This window comes from Lepidochelys olivacea (genome assembly GCF_965140295.1).
Source record: "Lepidochelys olivacea isolate rLepOli2 genome assembly, chromosome: 5".
NCBI classification, from domain to species: domain Eukaryota; kingdom Metazoa; phylum Chordata; order Testudines; family Cheloniidae; genus Lepidochelys; species Lepidochelys olivacea.
This window is the reverse complement of record NC_140415.1, coordinates 15,981,756-15,990,148: the sequence shown is the minus strand read 5'-3', so window position 1 is coordinate 15,990,148 and position 8,393 is coordinate 15,981,756. Positions and strand designations below refer to the sequence as shown.

Sequence of the window (8,393 nt, the reverse complement as noted above, 5' to 3'; positions counted from 1 at the left end):
CTGCTGACTTCTCTTGGATCCCCCCAGGGCTGCTTTTTAACAACACTTGCCCCCAGTAAACCCAGGGGTGGCATCTGTGCCCTTTTCAACAACCCCCATCCCAGGGTACTGGAAGGGATACTGCTGCTCCCCACTCCAATGCTCTGACTGCAGTATCCCCAGGGAACTGACTCACCAGGCCACTGTCTGCTCCCTATTGTGGAGCACTGACTGCTTCTTGCTCTACCCTGAAAGTGGCAACCTTCAGGGTGGCACTCCAAAGAGCGAGGCCTGGAGCTTACTGGCAGCTGGCCCAAGACTGGAATTGCTCCTGAAGGAGGGGAATAACCATGTGTATGCAGGGTCTGAATGAACTCTCCCCTGACAGCTAGTGATGAGCTGGGGAGGGGAAAAGACTTCAGGACCAGACTGTATTTACATGAACACACCCACTCTGCCTAGGTATGAGCAGACAGAGCTGTAGTGTTGGGTTACCCCGCCAGTGGGTTGGAGCGACCAGCAGGGTGGCGACACCAGAGCAAGCGCTCAGATGGTGGAGCAAGCAAGGTGCCTTCTCACTTCCAGCCCCCACAGGTACAGATACAGATACAAACAGATACAGCTCTGAACTCTGTGTCTTCGCTGACACTGTGAGTGGGATGTGGTGGAGGGAGAATGGGGGCAGTATGTTAAAGAACCTTTTGGTTGTTGGACTCGAGAACCTGAGGCAAAAGACGCTACCCAATGTAGTCTCGGGTGGGTGTTTTGTTCATGGTTTTATGATTATGAATCCTGCTTGGGGCATTTTCCCTAATCAATGCTGGGTGACTTCCCTTCTTTCATTAAAACTTTCTGTTCTACACTCAGACTCCGTGCTTGTGAGAGGGGAAGTACTGCCTCTGAGAGGTGCCCAGGGGTGGTGTGTAATTTTCCTGGATTACTGAGTAGGGGGGTTGAGCCGGTTCTGCGTTGTATTGTTGAAAAGGAACCCCTAGATATTGAACCCAGCCCTGGTTGTTGCCAGCTCCACCTGGTTGAAGGGTTACACGTGGATCCCACCACCATTCACTGCAGTTAGCTTTCCCACAGCAAAGACTATCTGACAATGGTGGGAAAGGAGGAGGAATAATTGCGGCAGAGTAATTCCTGGCTGCCTCAGTGGAAGATGGAATGTGGGCCTTGTGATGGAGGGGCTAATTCTGAAGTTAGGGGCTTGGACAGTGTAAATGCAAGGACCAAAAATACTGTCTGCAGTGACCCCTCCCCTCAGTAACCTGAATGGGCTGGAGAAATGACTACTCTCCTCATCTCAGCCATCTCACCATCTCACCTCCCTGTCCTGAGAGGCAGGGGTTGACCTGTCTCCCATCTGTAAACCAGAATAGAGCTCCCCGCAGAAAAGACAGGAAGGGAGTCAAGTTTTGAGGTGGGGGGAGTGTATTCTACTTGGAAAACCAACAGCGTTTATTTCCATGCCACCTTTCACACGGAATTGCCTCCCCCAGGCACTTTCCAAATCGTTACCGTCTCGACATTTACATGCACTTTCTAAACCATTCCCTCTCGACATTTAAAGCCTTTCCGAGAGATCTATTTTTTACTCTGTGCTCTGCCACTGACTCACTGTGTGTCCTGGGGCAAGGCCAGTTTGTCAAAAGTGGCCTCACATTTAATGTGTTTCCATTTTTGGGTGCCCACCAATGACATACTTGATCTGATTTACACAGGTGCTGTACTCCAGTTGAAGTCACTAAGAGCTGTAGGTGCTCAGCAATGCCCAGAATCAAGCCTTTAAGGTGTCTCAAGTAAGGCATCTGAAACCAGAAGCCACTTTTCAAAAATGTGGCTTTGCCACCTCTGTGCCTCAGTTTCCCCATCTGTAAAATGGGGGTTGTGACACTTTCCTTCCCTTTGTTAAACACTATGAGGTCTATGAATAAACCATGCCATATAAGTGCTAAATCTATGAATAACCCATGCCATATAAGTGCTAACTGAAAAGTGAGAGTCCTGTGAAATCTCATCAAAAAGATCAAAGAACTTCAGAGGGTCCAGGTAACATATCTAGACTGAAATTTTTAATGGGAGATAAACAGCAACAAGCTGTGTGAATGGGGCTGAAGGTGAACTCACAAGCTACTTCAAACTCTCATCCTGAGCAATTCCAAGGAACTTCATTCATTAACACTAGATAAACCATTCAATACCGCAGGTCTATTATTTGTATTACCATAGCACGTAGGAGCCCTAGTCATGGATCAGGTCCCCATTGTGCTAGGTGCTGTACAAACACAGAACAAAACAGTCCCTTACCCAGCACTAGTGCATTTAGTTAGCCAGATAATAAATGTACATTTCCACATGGATCTGCAAATTATTCTCTCTTATAACTATAAACCTGCCTCATTAACCTTACAGATGGGGCAAAAGTGGAACACTGGGTCTGAATGGCCCCTCCTGAACTTTGGATCCAGGTCAGTAGAAGAACTTCTTAGCTTGGGCCTAACTATATAATAGACAGAAGCAGGAAAGTAGATAAGAAATGTGGATTGGATTCCGTACTGGGACGAACTCTCTGCAGGCCCAGCCATCTTTAGGTATTTTACTTTAGTCACAAACAAACAAGTCATTCTCTTAAAATGAGCTAGTATGATGGCTTTGGGCTATTTGGGGTTAGCAGGGTATTTATTATTGAAATTAATGGCCCAACAATGGGATTGGGAGGTATTCCAATAAAGACTTTTGATTTGCACACCAAGGATACAAGTAAAACTGAATCAGAGTTTTATATTTTAATCTCTGATCAGAAATCCAGGGTATGGTAATGACCTAATACTAGGTTAAAAGAAAAGGAGTACTAGTGGCACCTTAGAGACTAACCAATTTACGAAAACTCACGAAAGCTTATGCTCAAATAAATTGGTTAGTCTCTAAGGTGCCTGTTCTTTTTGCGAATACAGACTAACACGGCTGCTACTCTGAAACCTAATACTGGGTTGTTAGGGTTCCTTTTCAGTTCTCTTCCATGCACACCAATACACAGAACCTCTCCTCGTATATATTATCCACTGCCCTCCCGCCCGCCCCCTCCCGCTTCCCTTTATGTTCATTCCTCTTCTCCAGTTGGAGAGGAAGTGGAATGAAGGATTTACAGCTTTTTTTTTTTTAAAAGGTTTAGTTATAAAATGCAATTTGGGCATCAGGATTTAATGGGATAGACTTTGGTTACCAGGTTCCCTTCCCAGCTCCCTCCACCTAATCCGGGTTTGAGACGGATGGGAGCGGGGGCGGGGCAGACTCATGCTGGGGAATGAATGGAGCGATGGGGGGAAGGGACGGTTTTGACCGGCAGTAACCCTGGAGCACACAGGAGCTGGGGACAGGGAAAGGGCAGAGAATGTGCATCTGCTGGGCAGGGACACCGACCTGGCTAAAGGATCTGAAGGGAGTGTGGCAAATGGAGTGCTGCTGCGTGCACCCTACTGTTGGGACTCCCTCTGAGACCTCTTTCCACGCGATTTCCCAAGAACTCCGTTTGACTACACCTACCAGCACCCTGTGTGTCAGGGACGTCTGAGCAGTCACTGACTCCATTATACTCTTAAATGATCTTGCGCAGGGCACTTAGTGTATCTCCAAAGAAAGCACCACAGCACACACAATGCACTGCTCCCTGCTTCATACAAAAGAACAACCATCTCCTTTCCCAGCAGTTTTCCTTCTGATTCTTTTCCAGAACGTCCTCCTCTCCAAACCGGGCAAGAGCCCTACTTCTCCGCCAGGATTCAGAAAAGCAAAAGCCTTTCACTAGCCCATGGGAAATGTTGCCTGTTACACATCTTGGGCCAGATTCAGATGTCAGGTTCAACACCACTGAAGTCAATGGGGCTACTTGTGGAGTAAGCGTAGTCAAGAAGGGTAAGGGCAATGTGATCTGACCCTTGTCATTAAGTTATACAGTCTAGTAGTTGACTGAGCACAAGTCAGGAGCCCTGGGTGGTTGCTAATTATTATTTGCACAGCGTCAATTGTGTGCTGGATGTTCTGTAGATCTGATGGAGATAAGGTCCCCCTGTGATAACTTCCACTGAACAAAATGTTCCAGGTTTAGCAGAACTATTACAATAAGAAAGGGAATTTCCAGTTTATCTGCATTGCTGTAGCATCTGGGAGCCCCAGTCATGGACCAAGAACCTACTGTACACAGGACAAAGAGAGAGTCTCCGCCCCAAAGAGCTTACAGTCTAAGTACATTGTAGCCCATAGAACTAGCAGTAATGCATGGGACCTGCAGGCCTGTAACTTGTAAGACATTGGCTTCAGCAATTAGCATAATGCTTGAGGCCTAAGAACTTTGGCACAGATAAATGGCAAACAGTCACCTGTAAATTTTGGGGAACTGGGCTGCATTAGTAGGAGCATTGCCAGCAGATCGAGGGAAGTGATTATTCCCCTCTATTTGGCACTGGTGAAGCCACATCTGGAATATTGCATCCAGTTTTAGGCCCTCCACTACAGAAAGAATGCGGACAAATTGGAGAGAGTTCAGCGGAGGGCAACGAAAATGATTAGGGGATTGGGGCACATGACTTATGAGGAGAGGCTGAGGGAAGTGGGCTTATTTTGTCTGCAGAAGAGAAGAATGAGGGGGGATTTGATAGAAGCCTTCAACTACCTGAAGGGGGGTTCCAAAGAGGATGGAGCTAGGCTGTTCTCAGTGGTGGCAGATGACAGAACAAGGAGCAATGGTCTCAAGTTGCAGTGGGGAAGGTCTAGGTTGGAAATTAGGAAAAACTATTTCATGAGGAGGGTGGTGAAGCACTGGAATGGGGTACCTAGGGAGGTGGTGGAATCTCCATCCTTAGAGGTTTTTAAGGCCCGGCTTGACAAAGCCCTGGCTGGGATGATTTAGTTGGTTGGTCCTGCTTTGAGCAGAGGGTTGGACTAGATGACCTCCTGAGGTCTCTTCCAACTCTAATCTTCTATGATTCTGTGATTGTGCAAAATGGAGAGAGGTGTATGAAATGAAGGTAGAGTTGTAGGACTGGACCCAGCAGGCCTGAACCAACGTTACCCACCCATCTTTTCTGATAAAAACTGCATTTTGGGACAGAGTGTGCCCCAATAGTTAGAAATACAAAACACTTGAGCACAGCCAACATGGGGATGAGATTTTAGCATGGGCTGGTAGTTTCCTTTGTTTTGTTTTTTGGCAGGGAAAGGACAGTTTGGTTTTTGGTGAATGGAGGGGAGGGAGAGTAGAGAAAGACCAAGGACAAAGGAATAGAGAAAGGAGACTAGACTGGGATTGAGACTCTTTCTACACTACAGACCTTTAGAGCAGCACATCTGTCAGGTCTCTCGTGTAGCCGCTCTATGTCAATGGGAGAGAGCTCTCCTACTGGTATAATTAAACCACCCCCAACGAGCAGTGGTAGCTACGTTGGTGGAAGAGCATCTCCCACTGACATAGTGCTGTGCATACTGGTGCTTTTGTTGGTGAAATTTATGTTGTTCAGGGGTATGTTTTTTCACACCCCTGGCAAACAAACATTTTTCCAACAAAAATGATAGTGTAGACAAAGCTTTAAGGGGGAAATGTCTGAGTGGAGTAAAGGAAAGGAACCCAGAAAATTCTGCATAATTGGCAGGTGACCCTAATGTCATTGTTTCCCTTTGCTCGCACATACACGGTAGATTCATTACCAAAGAGCAGAATGTAGAGATGGAAAAAGCTTATAAGATCCTTCATACCAGTGGTTCTCAACCGTGGGTACGGAGGGGTCTTCGAAGGGGTACATCAATTCCTCTAGGTATTTGCCTAGTTTTATAACCGACTACATAAAAAGCACTAGTGAAATCAGTACAAACTAAAATTTCATATAGACAAATGAGAAAGTCAGCAATTTTTCAGTAATAGTGCACTGTGACACTTTTCTATTTTTATGTCTGTAATTGTAAGCAAGTAGTTTTTAAGTGAGGTGAAACTTGGGGTGTGCAAGACATATCAGACTCCTGAAAGGGGTACAGTAGTCTGGGAAGGTTGAGAACTACTGCTTCAGACCATTCTCACTGCCAATGCAGGGTTGTTCCCTGCTTAATATTTTCAAGTGATTTACATAGTCAACACCTGCCTACCTCCAGCCAGTTAACCTTCCTGGCTCTAGCTCTGATTACTTCCAGCAATTGGGATTCTACCACTTTTTCCATAAGGCTGGCCCTCAGTCTATGTCACCTTTGGAATCTCACCACCATTGAAATTAGGGCAGGCTTTTCCATTAGGTCACCTAGTTACCTCTCATGGCAGGATCATTTCCTACAGCTCCCATTCTTATGACTTGTCCAGTTTAATTTTACATGTCTCAAGCAATAGGGCTTAGCTCCACTCTGGATGCTTTCACTAGCTCAGGACTTGTCTGCACTGAGAATTTGCCCTGGTCACAGCCATCGGTAGCCGACCACCAGCATACCTCTATAAATCCATATTTGCGCTGATGTGTGTGGTTTGCCCCAGTTTCAAGCAGGGTTAAGCTGCACTAGTGTTAATCATGGCATTGCCTGTGTATATTAGGGCTTTGCACTGGGGCAGTTACACTAGCAGCTGTGGCTGGAAATCCCAGCGTAAATGAGGCCTCAATTCCATCCCATTTCTTTCAAAGCCATTCCTCTGTGAACCACCCTCAATACATTTCTTCTCTCCTCCCCCTGCTCCCGCATAGTGATTCCTTTCAGACACTGAACAGCTATGAGGACGCCAGCAGACAGATAACGCTTCGGTTCCTTCATGTTCTTCCATAAACACGTCTTTTTGCTTACAGAATAAGCTATCTCCTGGAGGTTTGGTGAAGCCAGGCCACAATCATCCGTGGCATTATCCTCTGTTGAAGGCCCAGTTTGATCTCTGCCAACCTGCCTTTGCTGAAGGTAACCCCCTCTCACATTTCTCCTAATCTGTTTTTTATGCAGCATCATTCAGGTTCAATATCCCCACTGATATTTAGATGCAGTAAAAGTGATCAAGGAGGATAAATTGCAGCTAGATGGCCAGCTAAACTGTCGGGCCCCTAAGTGTTCTGTTAGCTACAAATTTACTTTACCACAGCACATAATCCTTAAATGAATGCCTCTAATTGTGAATAGATATTTACAACAGACCCTGCCAGGGATCTGAAAACCTGTAGTGGGCCTCATGTCCACCACTAAATCCCCCGGCATCTGTTCGGTGTTCTTATCAAGCACATGCTCCCCTGGTGCAGTGTTCAGGCCCACTGTAGCCCTAAGAGCTGCAGTCTAAAGAGTAAATCCATGCATTCCTGGAAAATGTTAATTCTCATTCATGTTGTCAGACAGTGAGGAGAGTTACAGGGTGTACTTGCCTCCAGGCATCTCTGTCAGCTGTAGCTCACGAAAGCTTATGCTCAAATAAATTGGTTAGTCTCTAAGGTGCCACAAGTACTCCTTTTCTTTCTGTCAGCAGTGAGATTTTCAGAATGCTTTGAACTGAATCCACCCCCTCTTCCCCTGTGGCAAGTTGCTAGTCTGTGGTGGGCTGACCCTTAACCAAAGACAGGCTCTTTGCCTGTGACCCCTGCTCCCGCTGGCCTTCTTAACCAGTGCAGGCCAAGCTAGATCCTTATTTTAGTTGCTTTCTCCCCAAGACCTCTGACTTGCCTTAATGTTCAGATTGCTCTTGACTCACAGTGTTCTTCCAAAGTGTCTCAGGTAAGAGTTTCCTCTTTCTAGCTACTATGTTTCCAGGCAGGTGTCTGCTTGCTATTGCTCCTCTCCAACACCAGTTCTTTGTCTCAAAGACCCCTAGTACTGACTTGGTCCTTACAGTTGCACTCACCCTTTGAAGGTGTGGGGAAGAGGGATGAATACAAAATGGTGTTTTTCTGGCTTCTGTATCTTCACTTTTCTCCTCATCCAGTAACAGTAATTTTCTTAAAGAATAATATTTCTTTTCCTTCCCAGTTTTCTAAGTGCACCAGCTGCCTTTCCCATCCCTGCAGAAATTCTGATACCCTGCTACTTATCTACATATGTTTATAGCTCTCTTGAACTAGACTGGCCCTCTCACTCTCTTCCTCCAGATCTCTGGGGATGATTTGCCCAGTCCCTGAGGAGAGTGTGTGTGAGTGCCAATGAAACCTTTGGGTGGGGTAGAGTTTACTTCACTGCCCTTCTCCAGGGCCTAAAAAACCCCAACTCCCACAGAAAAGCACAGAGAGACCCACAGTTCAGTCACTGGGAATTTTCAGCAAGGATTGCACAGGGTCAGCCTCCCACAACCAAGTCCAAAAGGAACAAAATAAATGTACTTAATTATTAAATACCAACTTTATCAAATGGTATAATGATAAAGAAACATAATAACTTAATATCTATAACATAACATGGCTACTTTATAATCC

At 46.0% G+C, this 8,393-nt stretch overlaps 1 protein-coding gene and 1 long non-coding RNA gene across 2 annotated transcripts in view; both read left to right on the top strand.

Annotated features, from left to right (window-relative positions):
• LOC311520972 (large ribosomal subunit protein uL22) overlaps positions 1-8,393 on the top strand; it is a 316,080-nt gene that overhangs the window by 278,134 nt on the left and 29,553 nt on the right. The window lies entirely within an intron of this gene.
• LOC311520359 overlaps positions 1-8,393 on the top strand; it is a 91,864-nt gene that overhangs the window by 72,813 nt on the left and 10,658 nt on the right. The window contains exon 2 of the long non-coding RNA XR_014711563.1: positions 6,798-6,903. This is a non-coding gene — a long non-coding RNA (uncharacterized lncRNA). The remainder of the gene's footprint in view (positions 1-6,797; positions 6,904-8,393) is intronic.